Genomic DNA, 18676 nt, shown 5'->3' with positions numbered 1-18676 from the left:
AGTATGGTGTTTATCTAACATTTGTTGGCTGAATGAGTAATTGAAATGGATGAAATTGATGGTATGAAATTTAGTATGTTTATAACCTCTCTGGACATAAACAGTTATCATTTCTAATTTTTTTTTTACCAGTTACATTCTTGTCATAATAGAACATCGATAAGGTTCTCTTGACAAGAAAAATGGAGCAAATTTTAGAGTATCGCTTTTATAAAATACCACTGTAAATTCTTTGGATACTACTGATATCCATAATATTAATGGATTCCTTCTTAACCTAGTACCTATTTCCTTTTTATGCACTGCCGGAGACATTTTCATTGTTATTCCAATGATTACTTTTATTCTTTTTTTGATGTAAAAATGTGGGAAGTGTGGGTTTAAAAATCCTTTTAGCGAAATTCCCCAGAGTACTTTAAGCATTTGAGATGAAAAGTTGTGTAAAAAAGTCATCTTAGAAGAGATGACAGATACATATCGTGAAACTTCTAGCCATATGATTTAGTGAAGCCGTAGCAAACGTGTTCTTGTTTGAGAACAGCCCAGGGCTAAAGGTTAATGAAAATATTTATATGGCCAAAAATCCAGCTACCGAATCAGGGTTCTCCCACTATATCAGATCCCCAGGCTTGGAACATTGGCACCTATGGCTTTTGCAGTTCCACAGGTGACAGTGATGTGCACCAAAATTTGATAACAAGACGAGGGACTGGGACGCCTAGGTAGCTCAGTGGTTCAGTGTCTGCCTTCGGCTCAGGTTGTGATCCCAGGTCCTGGGATCGATTCTTCCATCGGGCTCCCTGCATGGAGCCTGCTTCTCCCTCTGCCTATGTCTCTGCCTCTCTCTCTCTGTGTGTGTCTCTCATGAATAAATAAATAAATAAATAAATAAATAAATAAATAAATAAATAAATAAATAAATGACAGAGGGACCGTTTATTTACTTTTGGCTATGAGCTTATTATTTAACCATGTAACAACATTAAGTAGTATGTTAAGGCTCCGTCCTAGGTGTTGCGAAGACAAACATGAACAAGATACTCCTTGTCCCTTAGGAGTTTACAGCCTAGTATCAGGTACATGCAAAGATTTTACATGTTTTGTGCCCTTTCTCTGTACATTTTAAATTTCAATAAAACAACTGTTAATAGTTTCTGCCTCATGGACCTATAGGAGGTCTAAATGTGATGCTGTACATATGGTACTGAACACAGGGCTTGGAACATGATAAGTACCAGCAAATGTTAGCTATCACTGATGTGGTTATTCCACGAGTGTTGTGTCCCTACCGACTGGGAGACAGAACTGATCTCTTCCTACTGTATCAGCTGCATGGAGTTCGAGATAGACTCCTGAGAACTCCTGAGCACGGGTTCAAGTAGATCAGTGTTCCATGGGTCCCAAGACCCTTCCCTGTGGTTCTCAAAGCAGTTCCTGGACTGGGATGAAGCAGGGCTGAATCTTGGGTTGTACTCAGGTACAAAAGAGAATATGTTAAGTAACATGCACTAAGGAAATGGTGTTGGTGGTTCCCAGCCCCTGGGAGCTTTTATGAGCTTATCATGGTGCTTTTATCCTTCCATCAGTATTATGCACGTATGATACTCAAATGTGTATTGGATGAATGAATGCATATGTTTAGGATGCAACAGTGTTAAGTCTCTGTTACCTTCTACAGAAATGGGTCCACCCTGAATACTGGAGCACTAATCTGCTTCTGCTGAGAGAATCCAGGTTATCCATCTTTTTTAGCACCCAACCTGGAGAAATGTTATTGAAGTTCACTCTTGCCAGCTTCATCACAGATTAGCAATCTAGATCTTCAGTTATGCGAATTCTAAACTTTTCAGCCATGTAGAGCAACCACTATCTATCTGGTGGGGGGTATTTCTCAAGACTCCCTTTACTACAGACAACAAGGTTGTTTACATTGAAAACTCTTAACAGTGCCTGGGTGGTTCAGTTGGTTAAGCGTCTGCCTTCAGCTCAGGTCATGGCCTCAGGGCCCTGGGATCAGCTCCACGTCAGGCTCCCTGTTCACTAGGGAGTCTGCTTCTCCCTCTCTCTCTGCCCCTCCAACCACTCATGCTCTCTCATTCACTCTCTGAAATAAACAAACTTAAAAAAAAAATCCTCTTAGAATCTATGAAAAAAATTACTAAAACTGAAAAGTGAATTTAAGAACATTGCATGTTACAAGGTTAATATACAAAAATCAGCTCTACTTGTATATGCTGCCTACAACAATTGAAAAAAATGAACTTGAAAGACATCACAATAGAATTTAAAGGCAAAATATTTGGGAATAAACTGACAAAAATCTGCAAGGCATTTATTCTGCTAACAAAGCATTGTGAGAAAGTTTAGCAAAGACCTAAGTGAATGGAAATTTATAATGTTCATGCAGCATAAAACTTGACATTGTTAAGGTGGCAGTTCCCCCCAATTTAACCTACGGATTCAACATAATCCTGATCAAAATCCCAAATACCAATTTTTTCCCAGAATTTCTTTTTAATTGAGGTATAATTGACATACAGTATAACATTATCCTATTAGTTTCAGGTGTACAATGTAATGATTTAATATTTGTATATATTGAGAAATGATCATCATAGTAAGTCTAATTAGCATCAATGACTGTATTTAAATTTGAAACAAAAAACCAGAAGTATATTTTTCCTTTGGAAGAGAATCAGTTTTGGGACACCTGGGTGGCTCAGTCAGTTCAGCAGCCCACTCTTGATTTTGGCTTAGGTTATGATCTCAGGGTTGTGAGATTGAGTCCCAAGTGGGGCTCTGTGCTCAGCGGGTGAGTCTGCTTGAGATTCTCTCTCTCTCTCTCTCTCCCTTTGCCCTTCCCCCAGCTCCTGCACATGCACTCTCTCTCTAAAATATATAAATGAATCTTTTTTTTTTTTTTTTTTAAAGAAGAGAATCAGTTTTTATTCAACGGAATCTAGCAAAAGCAAACAAATCACTTGGATCTAAAATACTTTGTTAATTCAATGTTGTGTTGCAAATGTCCTGCCCTTGGCTGATGAAGAAGCTGAGATGAAGACCTAATGAACTAAACAAAAAGCCTTTGTTAGCTGGCAACTGGGATAATGATGAAGGTCTCAGATTAGCATAAATTTGTGCACTGATATCCATCAAAGTTCAGCTTTCTTTGTTGTCATTTTTTTAAAGATTTTATTTATTTATTCACGAGAGACACAGAGAGAGAGGCAGAGACTCAGGCAGAGGGAGAAGCAGGTTCCATGCAGGGAGCCTCATGCAGGACTTGATCCCAGGACCCGGGATCACGCCCTGAGCCAAAGGCAGATGCTCAACCCCTGAGCCACCCAGGCATCCCTGTTGTCATTGATTATGGGGAAACAAAATCACCACTGCTGTCAAATGGGTTTTCTACAGAACTTTATCTATGTCAAATATAAACCTATTACATCTATATGGACAGAAAGGCTTGTGATAAAAGTTCCTACAGTCGTGGAAGCTGGTAAAACAATGATAGGAAATGATGATGGTTCAGAAATTACCTAGTATTAATCCTATGGAGATATGTATATGAAATTCCATTAAATTCAAAGCATTTTTTTTTCTTCTCCTCCTTCATCTTTCTCTGGGTTTTTCTTCTTTAAGACCATACAGTGTGATTTCTGGTCTTTGAGGCAGCAAGAACCAGCTCCATTATCTTCCTTTTGTAGTGGTTTAAAAATAAATAAAAGTTCTTTTAACAGTTTATAAACCTAAAACTCAATGAGGAGTTTCATTTCTTCTTCAGGGAATTTTTAAAAATATTCTGAGCTGGGTAGCCCAGGTGGCTCAGCACCACCATCAGCCCAGGGCGTGATCCTGGAGAACTGGGATCTAGTCCCACGTCAGGCTCCCTGCATGGAGCCTGCTTCTCCCTCTGCCTGTGTCTGTGCCTCTCTCTCTCTCTCTCTCTCTCTCTGTCTCTCATGAATAAATAAAGAAAATCTTTAAAAAATATATTCTGAGCTGAACAATTGGCTCTGGCAAGTAGCTGTCATACCATGTTCCCACATGACTTGCAGAGAAGCTGGCAGGACATCTTCAAAGCAGTTCTTCTCTCTAAGGGGTCTCTCTCACCTTTCCTTTTCTTCTACTCATCCTCCTCCCAAACCTGCCTCCTCCCAGCCTCCCTGCTCCAGAACTGCCTTTCATTCTCCGCTACCTTCACGTCTAGATGCACTCGGTATGTATACACTCAACCCAACCCAGCAAGGCAAGACTCTTTGGCCTTAACCAAGCAGATCACCTGTTGTTCCTCAGTCATACCCTTAGAATCTCAAGACATCTATGTAGTTTTGTTTTGCTTCATTTATTTTACAAAGATAGTATCATCTGACTCCAGATGGTGTTTTGGGCTAATTACTTAAAAAAAAAAAACAACCCAACTCAATAGTATATTATGGATGATGGATGTTTCCCCCATCAGTACATATAATGCTTTTCTCTCCTTTTCTATGGCTTCATAGTACTCCATAATCTGGCCAACTATATATTTTAAGAACAAACAAACAAATTCCACATTTTCTACTATGTTTTACTGTCACAAATAATGCCATGATATCTTAAATCAGGAGAGTAGGGTAGAAAGTGGAAGGAAAAGAGAGTAGTAAGTTTGGAGCATATCAGAGGGCTGGCTGCAAGTCTGGTTTTGGATATGATGATAACTACAGCAGGTCTGAGGTCATTTCTAGAATACAAGGGGCGACAGGTGAGGGAAGAAGGAAGTGGAGAAGGCAGCAGAGGAGATGGGGCAATGCCTGGACGGGTGGGCACGTCTTGTTTTTCCCAGCATCCCATTCCTTTTTAGGCAACCAGTGAATTCATTCAATTACCAACATAGTGTTAGCCCAGAGTTAACTCATCTTTTCTCAACCTAACGTTGTAACGACTGGCTCTCTTCTGTGCCTTAGTTTGGGAAGCAGGCTGAGACCGATGTATACAGGGTTTTAAATTCTGCACCATGGATTTATAGCAATAGGGACGCTCTTAATGTATTCCCTTTTAATTGAGACTTCAGATCTCGGCTCAGAAGTTTGCTTTGCGGGGTGTCTGGGTGGCTCAGTCGGTTAATCATCTGTCTTCAGCTCACGTCGTGATCCCAGGGTCCTTGGATCAAGCCTCATGTTGGGATCCCTGCTCAGTGGGAAGCCTGCTTGTCCATAAAATCTTTAAAAAAAAAAAAGTTGGCTTTGCAACCACAACCACTCAAGTGTTCTTAGGAGATAAACAGCACAATTAAAGAACAGCCAACTGTGGGAAAAAGCAAATATATCACCTGTCTGCTTGTGTTTCAACTCAAGTGTTTTCTTTTATCTTCAAGAGTAGCTCTAATCTATTCACATAACTTCATATTATTTGTGCTCTTTTACCGCATATAACTATGTCCCCATGGTGTCCCCCGTCCTCATAGCCCTGTTGGTTTCTTCTCTTTTCAACTACTGGTGGATTTATAACGCACTTTTGCAGCATTTTCTAGCATAACTTCTAAAGGTAAATACTTGGTCCCCTCAAGCCTGACTTTTCTAACATGTTTGACTTTATAATTACTTTTCTCTCCCAACAGAACCACTTCTTCAGTCATCACTTATTTGGGGAGACGGTCATTTTCTATAAGACACATTTTGCAAAGAGCAAAGTAACTCTAATAATATAGTAATAAGTAATGTGATCTGCTCTGCATGTGCTAAGCTATATAGTATGATGTGATCTATATGCTAAACTACACATCTAACTGCAATCTGACACGTGCCCTTAAATAACAAAATGCTGCAAATTCTCAATTTTGTAGAGTATATTTTGAGTCTCTTGATGCTATTTGTTAATATTATTATCATTTAAAGATTTTATTTGTTTATTCACAAGAGACAGAGAGAGAGAGGCAGAAATAGGCAGAGGGAGACGCAGGCTCCCTGTGGGGAGCCCGATGCGGAACTCGATCCCAGGACCCTGGGATTATGTCCTGAGCCAAAGGCAGATGCCCAACCACTGATCCACCCAGGGGCCCCTATTTATTTATTATTATTATTTTAACTCTTAATTCCATTTTCAATGCAGGCAAAACTGCACAAGAGACTCTTATTCTCTTTCCTTCTATTGCTGATCACCTTTTGGTTAAAGTATGACTCTGCTTCCCAAACCTCCTCCAACCTCCACTCTTTTCTTGGGCCCTGCTTTGGGCCACCTGCCATGGGGCTTGTGTTTGATTTGGGGCTTCCTAGGCTGCCGTTACTCAGTCTTTTTTCTCTGGATCAAGCGAGGGCAACTCTCCTCACCACTTCCTGCAAGTTGCCTTTTGCTGAAAGCTAGAGCCCACAAAGAACCCCTTTAGGGCTTGGAAGAAGGTGCTGTCAACATTCAGTACCTTGCTTCTTGGCATCAGTCCCTTACGTCTTTGTCCCTGCCAACCTTCTCCTACCCCTCTCTGGAGAACTGTCTCCTTCCCTGCCAGGGCTTTCAGCCTTCATTTCCCCAGGAAATGATTTTCTCAGTCTCTCCACAAAAGCTCAGGAGGAAAGAACCTGGCCTTTCATTCATAATTGGCCGCTGTGTGGTGTGGGATGCAGTGGGAGTAGGAGTGAATGTTCTCCATAGTTGACATGAATGCATCTTCCAACAAAACCCAGCTGCTGCTGTCACTGTGTAGTGGGTAGAAAGCTTACTGTGTTTGGAAGGATCAATGATGAGATTACCAGAAAGTCAATGTGTCAAGGAGTGACTTAGAGTATCTTACTGGATGAGGAAACAAAGATCAATTTATTTTATTCATGGTGTGTGTGAATGGCTACTTCGTGTGTGTGTGTGTGTGTGTGTGTGTGTGTGTGTGTGTGTGTGTGATCCCCTTCCTTTGTAAAGGAGCTAGTTGGAATTGAGAGGGCCAGGCTCCAGGGGGATAATTAGGATTTTAACAGCTTACGGTGAGTGGAAAATTTCATTTCTCCAAGTATTGAGAAGTGCATGCTAATAGTTATCCCAGCCATTGGTTAGTCTGCCAAAGATTCTTATCAGGCTTAGACATTCAGATAGATGGTTCAACAAGCATTACAATCAGCAGAGACCTGTAAAGACTTTTCTGGAGAAAATCAATCTGTACCCAATGCATTATCCGGGCATGCTTGTTTTTCAGATTCATAAGTCATTTTGTTGTCAGAGCAGCCTTTTTATTCCTCTTAACGTTCTAGTGACTTCTGGGAGGCAGCTGTTCCAAATTCTCCTCACTCTTCTTAAAGAACTTTTGACCTCCCCCTACTGCCACAGATGCCCTCTACGCCTAATTTACTGAGAAGGTCAAGGCCTCATCTCTTCTCTCTACTATCTCAGTTTTGCGTGCATCACCATCCATCCTTAGCTTTTTCCTCTTCATTCTTTCTATTTCCAGAGAAGCCACATCCTATTTTTCACCGCAGAGCTGACCTTTCCTGGGGGTTTTTCACCAATGATTCTCCACTTAATCCCCATTGTTCATTATGTCCCTCTTTCTGGCATCTTCAAGTTCTTGTTCTCCTCTAGCTTCTTAAAAACATGCCCTGTTGTCTTGACTGCAAAAACCTATGCCACAGCTATGCTTTCCTGTCACATTGCTAGCTAACCTGTCTTTCTGGAAAGTGTAGGCTGTAGCTAATTTATCTGGAACTCTCACAATTTTTATTAAAACTGGCTTTTCAGGGGTGCCTGGGTGGCTCAGGTCATGATCCTGGGGTCCTGGGATCGAGCCCCATGAGGGCTCCCTGCTCAACAGGGAGCCTGCCTCTCTCTCTCCTGCTGCTGCTCCCGCTGCTTGTGCTTGCTCTCTCTCTCTCTCTGTCAAATAAATAAATTAAAAATCTTTAAAAAATTGGCCTCTCAAAAGTCATCCATGCACTGCATCAGCGCACATCCAATGAGGTCATGCTGCTGACTGCTGTAACCCTTGATACTCCTGACTGTGGGCAATGCTTAGGGAAGGGGGACAGCTGGGGCTTGGAGAGGGAAAAGGAGGTAAATGAGATTCCTGAGGGGAGGTGCGGTTTTTGCAAGCTGCTATTACAGAGGTAAAGCAGAGTCAGACACACCAGGACCTTGGGCTTGGTTCTTTTTGTAGAGGCTAGAGGGAACAGAGATGCCTCCCAGGCCCTTTCGGCAGGTCTGGTACATCCTGGTGGACTTGGGCAGAGGACTGGCCGTGTGACTTTGGTTTCAGGGAAAGGAGTTGGCCAGACACCCCAGGGCCCATGGGGAGTTTCTCCCTTATTTTACGGAGTCAGGCATATCAAAAGTGTTCAACCCAAGTGTTTCTAATCTAAAGCCCCCAAGTGACTCCAAATCCAAGACTCTACTCAGGAGCAGAAGATAACCCTGGATGCTTTCTCCTTCTTCGGATTCCTACCATGGTTTCCATAACACTGTGCTATTCCCCGCTCTAGCCTTTCTCTCTCACTGGCTCTTCTGTTGCATGAGCCCTAACAGTCAAAACACCCCAAATGCCCCTTCACGCGGATTCCTCTTCTCTGCATGCATCCATCCTTGATTTCTCTTTCATTGCCATGCTCTCTGAATGCCTGGCGACACTCCCTCCTGCTTTGATGTGACCAAGAGGATGCCAGCCAGGTCCTAGGAGGCACAGTTTATTTTGGATAACTTGAAAGATGTGCAGACACGCACCAGGCTACCCAACCCTAATTCACCAGTTTAGAAAGGCTGTGGGTGGTGATGGTGGCCACATTCATTCATGTTGGAAATTGCGAGTTCCTACAGAAACAACTGTGCTGCGCTCTGCTCCTCCCCGTTCGACAGACAGCCGCATCTTCTGGTGCGGTGCCAGCCGCGTCCCCGAGACACGATGGTGAAGGTCGGAGTGAACGGATTTGGCCGTATTGGGAGCCTGGTCACCAGGGCTGCTTTCAACTCTGGCAAAGTTAATATTGTCGCCATCAATGACCCCTTCATTGATCTCAACTACATGGTGTACATGTTCCAGTATGATTCTGCCCATGGCAAATTCCACGGCACAGTCAAGGCTGACAATGGGAAACTTGTCATCAATGGGAAGTCTATCTCCATCTTCCAGGAGCGAGATCCTGCCAACATCAAATGGGGTGATGCTGGTGCTGAGTATGTTGTGGAGTCCACTGGGGTCTTCACCACCATGGAGAAGGCTGGGGCTCACTTGGAGGGCGGGGCCAAGAGGGTCATCATCTCTGCTCCTTCTGCTGATGCCCCCATGTTTGTGATGAGCTTGAACCACGAGAAGTATGACAACTCCCTCAAGATTGTCAGCAATGCCTCCTGCACCACCAACTGCTTGGCTCCTCTAGCCAAAGTCATCCATGACCACTTCGGCATCGTGGAGGGCCTCATGACCACCGTCCATGCCATCACTGCCACCCAGAAGACCGTGGACGGCCCCTCTGGGAAGCTGTGGCGTGACTGCCAAGGGGCTGCCCAGAACATCATCCCTGCTTCCACTGGCGCCGCCAAGGCTGTGGGCAAGGTCATCCCTGAGCTGAACGGGAGCTCACTGGCATGGCCTTCTGTGTCCCCACCCCCAATGTGTCAGTTGTGGATTTGACCTGCTGCCTGGAGAAAGCTGCCAAATATGATGACATCAAGAAGGTAGTGAAGCAAGCATCGGAGGGCCCCCTCAAGGGCATCCTGGGCTACACTGAGGACCAGGTTGTCTCCTGTGACTTCAACAGTGACACCCACTCTTCCACCTTCGACACCGGGGCTGGCATTGCCCTCAATGACCACTTCGTCAAGCTCATTTCCTGGTATGACAATGAATTTGGCTACAGCAACCGGGTGGTGGACCTCATGGTCTACATGGCCTCCAAGGAGTAAGAGCTTCCTGGACCACCAGCCCCAGCAAGAACAAGAAGAAGAGAGAGGCCCTCAGCTGCTGGGGAGTCCCTGCTCTAACTTAATCCCCCAACACACTGAGAATCTCCTGACCTCCAATTTACATCCTAGACCCCGAGGAAGGGGAGGGGCTCGGGGAGCCCTACCTTGTCATGTACCATCAATAAAGTATACTGTACCCAGCCAAAAAAAAAAAAAAAAAAACCAAAAACAACTGTGCTCATTCCATGAATCCCTTGATGTTGCCACATTCTTTCATTGTTCACTATCTTTAATTTAATGACACATCTCCTAGCCTCACACCGAGGGCCCATTCCTTTGAGAGGCTCAAGATGCACTGATGTGTATGATAACTAATGAGGAATGTAGAAGGAATGCCAGCATTAGAAATTTGTTATTTAGGGGCACCTGGGTGGCTCAGCAGTTGAGCATCTGCCTTTGGCTCAGGGTGTGATCCCAGGGTCCTGGGATTGAGTCCCACATCATGCTCCCCACAGTAAGCCTGCTTCTCCCTCTGCCTGTGTCTCTGCCTCTGTGTCTCTCATAAATAAAGAAATAAAATCTTAAAAAAAATAAATTTGCTGTTTAGCCACCACCACAGTAATAATTGCTTCAGATTCATCAAGGAAAGCTAAAAAAATTTTTTTTAATTTTATTTATTTCTTTTAGTAATCTCTACACCCAGCGTGGGGCTCAAACTCACAACCCTGAGATCAAGAGTCAAATGCTAAGGAGAGATCACTACCAACACCAAGGAAATACAAACGATTTTAAAAACATATTATGAACAGCTGTACGCCAATAAATTAGGCAATCTAGAAGAAATGGACGCATTTCTGGAAGGCCACAAACTACCAAAACTGGAGCAGGAAGAAATAGAAAACCTGAACAGGCCAATAACCAGAGAGGAAATTGAAGCAGTCATCAAAAACCTCCCAAGACACAAGAGTCCAGGGCCAGATGGCTTCCCAGGGGAATTCTATCAAACGTTTAAAGAAGAAATCATACCTATTCTACTAAAGCTGTTTGGAAGGATAGAAAGAGATGGAGTACTTCCAAATTCGTTCTATGAGGCCAGCATCACCTTAATTCCGAAACCAGACAAAGACCCCACCAAAAAGGAGAATTATAGACCAATATCCCTGATGAACATGGATGCAAAAATTCTCAACAAGATACTAGCCAATAGGATCCAACAACACATTAAGAAAATTATTCACCATGACCAAATAGGATTTATCCCCGGGACACAAGGCTGGTTCAACACTCGTAAAACCATCAATGTTATTCATCATATCAGCAAGAGAAAAACCAAGAACCATATGATACTCTCATTAGATGCAGAGAAAGCATTTGACAAAATACAGCATCCATTCCTGATCAAAACCCTTCAGAGTGTTGGGATAGAGGGAACTTTCCTCGACATCTTAAAAGCCATCTATGAAAAGCCCACAGCAAATATCATTCTCAATGGGGAAGCACTGGGAGCCTTTCCCCTAAGATCAGGAACAAGACAGGGATGTCCACTCTCACCACTGCTGTTCAACATAGTTCTGGAAGTCCTCGCCTCAGCAATCAGACAACAAAAAGACATTAAAGGCATTCAAATTGGCAAAGAAGAAGTCAAACTCTCCCTCTTCGCCGATGACATGATACTCTACACAGAAAACCCAAAAGCCTCCACCCCAAGATTGCTAGAACTCATACAGCAATTTGGTAGCGTGGCAGGATACAAAATCAATGCCCAGAAATCAATGGCATTTCTATACACTAACAATGAGACTGAAGAAAGAGAAATTAAGGAGTCAACTCCATTTACAATTGCACCCAAAATCATAAGATACCTAGGAATAAACGTAACCAAAGAGGTAAAGGATCTATACCCTAAAAACTATAGAACACTTCTGAAAGAAATTGAGGAAGACACAAAGAGATGGAAAAATATTCCATGCTCATGGATTGGCAGAATTAATATTATGAAAATGTCAATGTTACCCAGGGCAATTTACACGTTTAATGCAATCCCTATCAAAATACCATGGACTTTCTTCAGAGAGTTAGAACAAATTATTTTAAGATTTGTGTGGAATCAGAAAAGACCCCGAATAGCCAGGGGAATTTTTAAAAAGAAAACCATAGCTGGGGCATCACAATGCCAGATTTCAGGTTGTACTACAAAGCTGTGGTCATCAAGACAATGTGGTACTGGCACAAAAACAGACACATAGATCAATGGAACAGAATAGAGAACCCAGAAGTGGACCCTCAACTTTATGGTCAACTAATATTCGATAAAGGAGGAAAGACTATCCATTGGAAGAAAGACAGTCTCTTCAATAAATGGTGCTGGGAAAATTGGACATCCACATGCAGAAGAATGAAACTGGACCACTCTCTTTCACCATACACAAAGATAAACTCAAAATGGATGAAAGATCTAAATGTGAGACAAGATTCCATCAAAATCCTAGAGGAGAACACAGGCAACACCCTTTTTGAACTTGGCCACAGTAACTTCTTGCAAGATACATCCACAAAGGCAAAAGAAACAAAAGCAAAAATGAACTATTGGGACTTCATCAAGATAAGAAGCTTTTGCACAGCAAACGTTACAATCAACAAAACTAAAAGACAACCTACAGAATGGGAGAAGATATTTGCAAATGACATATCAGATAAAGGGCTAGTTTCCAAGATCTATAAAGAACTTATTAAACTCAACACCAAAGAAACAAACAATCCAATCATGAAATGGGCAAAAGACATGAAGAGAAATCTCACAGAGGAAGACATGGACATGGCCAACAGGCACATGAGAAAATGCTCTGCATCACTTGCCATCAGGGAAATACAAATCAAAACCACAATGAGATACCACCTCACACCAGTGAGAATGGGGAAAATTAACAAGGCAGGAAACCACAAATGTTGGAGAGGATGCGGAGAAAAGGGAACCCTCTTACACTGTTGGTGGGAATGTGAACTGGTGCAGCCACTCTGGAAAACTGTGTGGAGGTTCCTCAAAGAGTTAAAAATAGACCTGCCCTACGACCGGGCAATTGCACTGTTGCGGATTTACCCCAAAGATTCAGATGCAATGAAACGCCGGGACACCTGCACCCCGATGTTTCTAGCAGCAATGTCCACAGCAGCCAAACTGTGGAAGGAGCCTCGGTGTCCATAGAAAGATGAATGGATAAAGAAGCTGTGGTCTATGTATACGATGGAATATTCCTCAGCCATTAGAAACGACAAATACCCACCATTTGCTTCAACATGGATGGAACTGGAGGGTATTATGCTGAGTGAAGTAAGTCAATCGGAGAAGGACAAACAGTGTATGTTCTCATTCATTTGGGGAATATAAATAAAGGTGAAAGGGAATATAAAGGAAGGGAAAAGAAATGTGTGGGAAATATCAGGAAGGGAGACAGAACATAAAGACTCCTAACTCGGGGAAACGAACTAGGGGTGGTGGAAGGGGAGGAGGGCGGGGGGTGGAGGGGAATGGGTGACGGGCACTGAGGCGGACACTTGACGGGATGAGCACTGGGTGTTTTTCTGTATGTTGGTAAATTGAACACCAATAAAAATTAATTAAAAAAAAAGAGTCAAATGCTCTTTCTGATTGGGCCAGCCAGGCACCCCAAGAAAAGCTAAAATTAATGGGCAAAAGTAGGATGAAAAACAGGACATTCAGACAGTTTCAGAGTATCTCCCCAGAAACTACTTACTACGAAGGTAAAATTACTCAAGTACAATGGAGAAATCTGGCAGATGCCACTTCAAGCAAGTGATCAAAGGGAACACCATCACTAATGGCACAAAAAGGCATCATGTGCCCCTTGACATGAAGCGATGAGGAGGCTACAAACAGCTTTTGGAATATTTCTGACAAAAATGCATAACCTTGATCTAATCATGAAGAAACATCAGACGAACCCAAACTGAGGAATATTCTGCAAAAGAACTAGCCTGGTTTCTTAAAACATGTCAAGGTCGTGAAAGAACTGTTTCAAATTAAAACAGATTAAAGAAATGTGGCAACTAAACACCGTATATGGTTCAGAATCTGATCCTGGACCAGAAAAGGGACATTAGTGGGGCAATTGGCAAAATCTGAATAAGTTTTGTAGACTTCATACTATTGTTTCAATGCCAATTTCTTGATTTTGGCAATTATACTATGGTTATGTAAGAAAATGTCCTTGCTTTTAGAAAACGCACAGAAATAAAATAATAAAATAAAATAAAATAAAATAGAAAATGCATAGCGAGATATTTAGAGGTAAAGAGGTATCATGTTTGTAATTTACTCTCAAACATTTCAGAAGAAAAGTTGCACATGTGTAGAGAGAGGCTGACAATAATAAAGTGTGATAATATAGTAACATTTGGGGAATTTGAGAAAAGTATATGGAAATTCTTTGTACTCCTTTTGTAACATATCCATCTTGAATTACTTCATAGCATAAAGTTTAAAAACATCTCAGGATAATAAAGCTAACATTTATTTAAGACTTGATGGGGGGCAGCCCCAGTGGCGCAGCGGTTTAGGTTTAGCGCCGCCTGCAGCCCAGGGCGTGATCCTGGAGACCCAGGATCGAGTCCCATGTCAGGCTCTCTGCAAGGAGCCTGCTTCTCCCTCTGCCTGTGTCTCTGCCTCTCTCTCTCTCTCTCTCTCTGCATCTCTATGAATAAATAAATAAAATCTTTAAAAAAAAAAAAGACTTGATGGGTACTTAGTAAATATTCTTCAAAGCACTTGTATGTATAACACCTTTTAATCTTCACATTAACCATATATGCAGGCACTCTTATAATCTGCAAGTTAAAGATGAGAACACAGGCTTGGAGAGGTTAAAAGACTTGGCCAAAGTCACACTGTTAGAATAGAAATGATGGAGCCATAATTTAGAGAAGCTGCTTGATTCCAGAGCTCCTGCGCTTCACCTCTGTGTCATGTATAATTTACCAAAGACTGCTTAGATAAATCAGCCATCTGGCTGGCTGGCTCAGCTCTCTGGGAAATTCTCAGTGACATCACATCGTGTAGATATAACCAGGTGGCTCTGGCTGGGACTACATGCACAGTTTTTAAGCACAGTTTTCTTTTTCTTTCTTTTTTTTTTTTTAAGATGTTTAAATTTATTTTAGAGAGGGAGCATGAGTGCATGCATGCTCATGGGTGAGTAAGAGGGGCAGTGGGAGAGAATCTCAAGCAGACTCCCTGCCCCGCGGGGACTCTGATGCAGGTCTGGATGCCATGACCCCGAGACCACCACCTGAACGAAATCAAAAGTCCGAGGCTTAACCAACTGAGCCACCCAGGTCCCCTTTAAAAAAAAACAATTATAAACAGAGGTAGGGAAGAGACTACTACTTCTTACCTCTATCCAGTTCTTTCTCCTTCCCTGGACCCTGAAGACAACACTTCTCAGCTTCTCTGCAGGTTGGCAAGGCCATTGACTAGTTCTAGCCAATTCGATGTGAGCAGGAGTGATGTGTGTCATTTCCAAGGGGAGTACCTAAGGGCAAGTGTGTCTCCTCCATGCTCTCTCTCTCCTGTCTGTGGTGACCGTGAAGCCGATGAGTTGCAATGGTAGGGCCACAAAATGGAAATAATCTGGATCCTGGAGCTACTGCACGAAGGACAGATGCCTAGAAGAATTACCCCACCCCTACTGGATTTTGTGTGAATGAGAAATAAATCTGTGAAATTAAGCCACTGAGCTGTCAGGGTTTACTTATGACCATAGCCTAGCCTGGCCTAGTAGGCAGACCACGCGGGCTTAAATGCTTGCAGGGGCTTGACTAGCAGACAATTAAAATGAATAAAGTGGCTATCAGGGAACTAGGAGTGGGAGGGGAACCGTGTTGAATTGGAGGAGCTCCTCCCATTATAGAAGAGCGGGGCTCAGATAGATCTAGCTTGTTTTCTTATGAAATATTTTGGGGCCAGCATTGCTGGGTCTTAACCAAAAAAAAAAAAAAAAAATCTCCGCACCTGCTGGTCCTTCTGGAATGCTCTTCCTCTTAGACACCTGCAAGACCTGGTCCTTCTTCTCTTCAGATTTTTCTGTCTAAACTTCACCTTCTCAGTAAAGCCTTTCCTGACCACCTTCCTTAAAATTGCAACACCTTCTCCCTCCCTCCTGTACTCTCAACCCTTTCTCTGTTTTCTTCCCCTCCTCCATACTATTTATCACCTTCTAAATAAATAATAATTCAAAAAACACATTGATTGTTCTGCCCATTTCCTATCATTATAATCAAAATATAGGAGGGCAGGAATTGTTCGCCTTGTCTTGTTAGCTCTTGCATGCCAAGTGCCTAGACTAGTACCTGACACGTTGTGCTCAACATTTATTTAAGTGAATGATTTTGTAAAAAAAACACAAAAACATCCCACTGTGTGAATCAGAACAGCACACCTGGAGATTTCATTCGGTTCAAGGCCCATTGGTTTACGACTTCCATTTTAGAAGTCTTTGGAGGAAAGTGCCATTTAGGATTGCGAGCAGTCCTCTGCCTCCCACAGAGCAGACATTTGATTTATTTTGTTCTGGGAAATAGACCACATGCGTTTTGAGAAAAGTCTTGTACAGTCCAGGGAGCCTCCGCCTGCCTTTGTCTTCCCCGAATAGTGTGACAGCAGTCTACTCTTCATCTCTGCCATAAATCTTGGATTTCATACCTAAATTTCTGTCTAGATGCTGGCGTGTGGACCAGTCCCCGTCCTCACAGTTAGAGCAGCCAGTACATTCCTTTCGTTTATTCATTTGGTTTGAGTTGGGTCTCTGTCCCCGTGAATGAAAGAGCCCTGACAAGTTGTGCAAATTGTTTCATGTTTCTGAGTTTCAGTTCCTTTGCTTATAAAAAGGAATGGGTCAGGGGTGGCTCAGTGTGCAGCGTCTGCCTTGGGCTCAGGTCTTGAGCCTGGGGTCCTGGGATCGAGCCCCACGTCAGTCTCTCTCCCTCTGCCTGCTGCTCCCCCTGCTTCTACTCTCTCTCTCTCTCTCTCTCTCTGTCAAATAAATAAATAAAATCTTAAAATAATAATAAAAAGGAACAGGTCACATTAGAAAAGCATTAAAGCCTTTTCCAGGATTTCAACACTTTAGAATTCGAACACAATTAAGGCCCTCAGATCTATGGAGCCCCAACATTTTGGGCTGTGGGTGAACTTGCTTCCCCAGAGCCACGTGCCACCCTGTCCCATCACTGATGTCGGAAATGTTGGGGTTCGGAGCCCAGGAAAGAATTCTTGAGACTTCTTTGGTGCAAAAAAAGTGGCTGTATTAAAGCAGGGGACAGGCCCTGTGGGCAGAAAGGGCTGCCCCCTGACAGTGAGGAGCAACCGTCTGTCTGCTCTGGAGTTGGGGGAGGTAAAGGCAAGGGAAGTTTCCAAAAGGACTTTCAGATGGTAAAGCCTCACAGGACCCTGGAGGCCCAGCTGTTGTCAAGTAAGGTCGTTTCTCCCTCTAGCAAAGCATTAACCTTAAGATAGTTGGGGTGTCCCGGAAGACTGTCCCCTGTAGCCTCCAGTAGTTGCCGATGGGCTGCAGGTCAGAAGGAAATGTAACTTTACTCACATGTCCGTTGGCTTTGCCCCCACCTGGGCCACCAGCCCCTCCGACCAGGCCTGTCTACCTGTCCCCGCCGCAGAGCCCTTGGGCGCCGCCTCCAGCATCTCCACCCATGGGTCCTTCCCCGGGGGTCCTTGCCGGCACGTTCTGTACCCCTGCTCCTGCTGGCCTGGTTCGGGGTGTGCTGCTAACCGCGCTGGGGCCCATGGCCCATGCCCGCAGTGTACCCTGCTGGCTGCTGGCTGCTGGCCGCTGGGCCACACCTGGGCAGGAAGATGAAAATATCAACTAACGTTTTTGGAAAGTTGCTAAAGCACCAGGGACTCTGTAGTGCTTCACATAAATAATTTCATATGAGGCAACTACTCTTTGGTCTAGAACATACTCTCCCCAGGTAACTCATGGTTCTCCCCCATCTCCAAGTCTTTGCCTAACTATGACCTTCCCAGTGAGGCCCACGCTAACTGCCCACATCTCTGCCTCACCCCACCCCCCACCCCAAACACACACAGCCACCCCTCTCCTTCCCTTGGGCTATTTTTGTTTCCATAGCACTTTCTTCTGACACACTCTGCTCTAGGATTTACATACCAATAGGGTTTTCGGTCTGCCTCCCCTACTGGAATGTAAGCTCCAAGAGGGCAGGATCTTTATTTTGTTTATTTCTGTCTCTCAAGCCCCTAGGACAGCACCCACCGGGCTTATAGTTCAAGAAATGTTTGTGGGATACATAAATATTTTTCATTTTACGAGTGAGAAAACGGAGACACACAAAGGGAAGTGGCTATCCCATGGCACATACCCAGAAAGTGGCAGAGCTTGGGTTCAAACCCCGGCCACCTGACTTCTTTTAACCACGACACTATCTCTGCGTGACCTGGGTATTCCCCAGACCTAGATCTAGCCTCATTCCTCCTGGAAGCCCTGCTCTAGTCCTGGGGCACAAACAGAGCACAGAGAGGGGTCCCAATCCTCCAAGGAAGCCAAGAATCTTCCACCTCCTCCAGCCCAACCCCACCCCCTCCCCCAGATGCTGCCCCCTTGCAGAATAATATAGTATCCTCAGTAGTATAGACTCCTCGATACAGTATTCATTTGAGCCTGGGGAAAGAGTTCATCTTCTAGAAACATCAGCTTTCCACCTAGCAAGTGCTCCTGAGGTTAAGAAATAGATGAATTGGCCTCTTTCTTGGAATGAAGTGGGATAGTCGGAAAAT

The 18676-nt window shown here is 43.6% G+C and overlaps 1 pseudogene; it reads left to right on the top strand.

Moving 5' to 3' along the window:
* The first annotated feature begins 8834 nt into the window (after nucleotides 1-8834).
* On the top strand, nucleotides 8835-9852 carry LOC121491224 (annotated as a pseudogene).
* The last annotated feature ends 8824 nt before the right edge of the window (nucleotides 9853-18676 follow it).

Source organism: Vulpes lagopus, chromosome 5 (genome assembly GCF_018345385.1).
Source record: "Vulpes lagopus strain Blue_001 chromosome 5, ASM1834538v1, whole genome shotgun sequence".
NCBI lineage: Eukaryota > Metazoa > Chordata > Mammalia > Carnivora > Canidae > Vulpes > Vulpes lagopus.
Note: the sequence above shows the minus strand (reverse complement) of the source record. Positions and strands in the feature narration are given on the sequence as shown.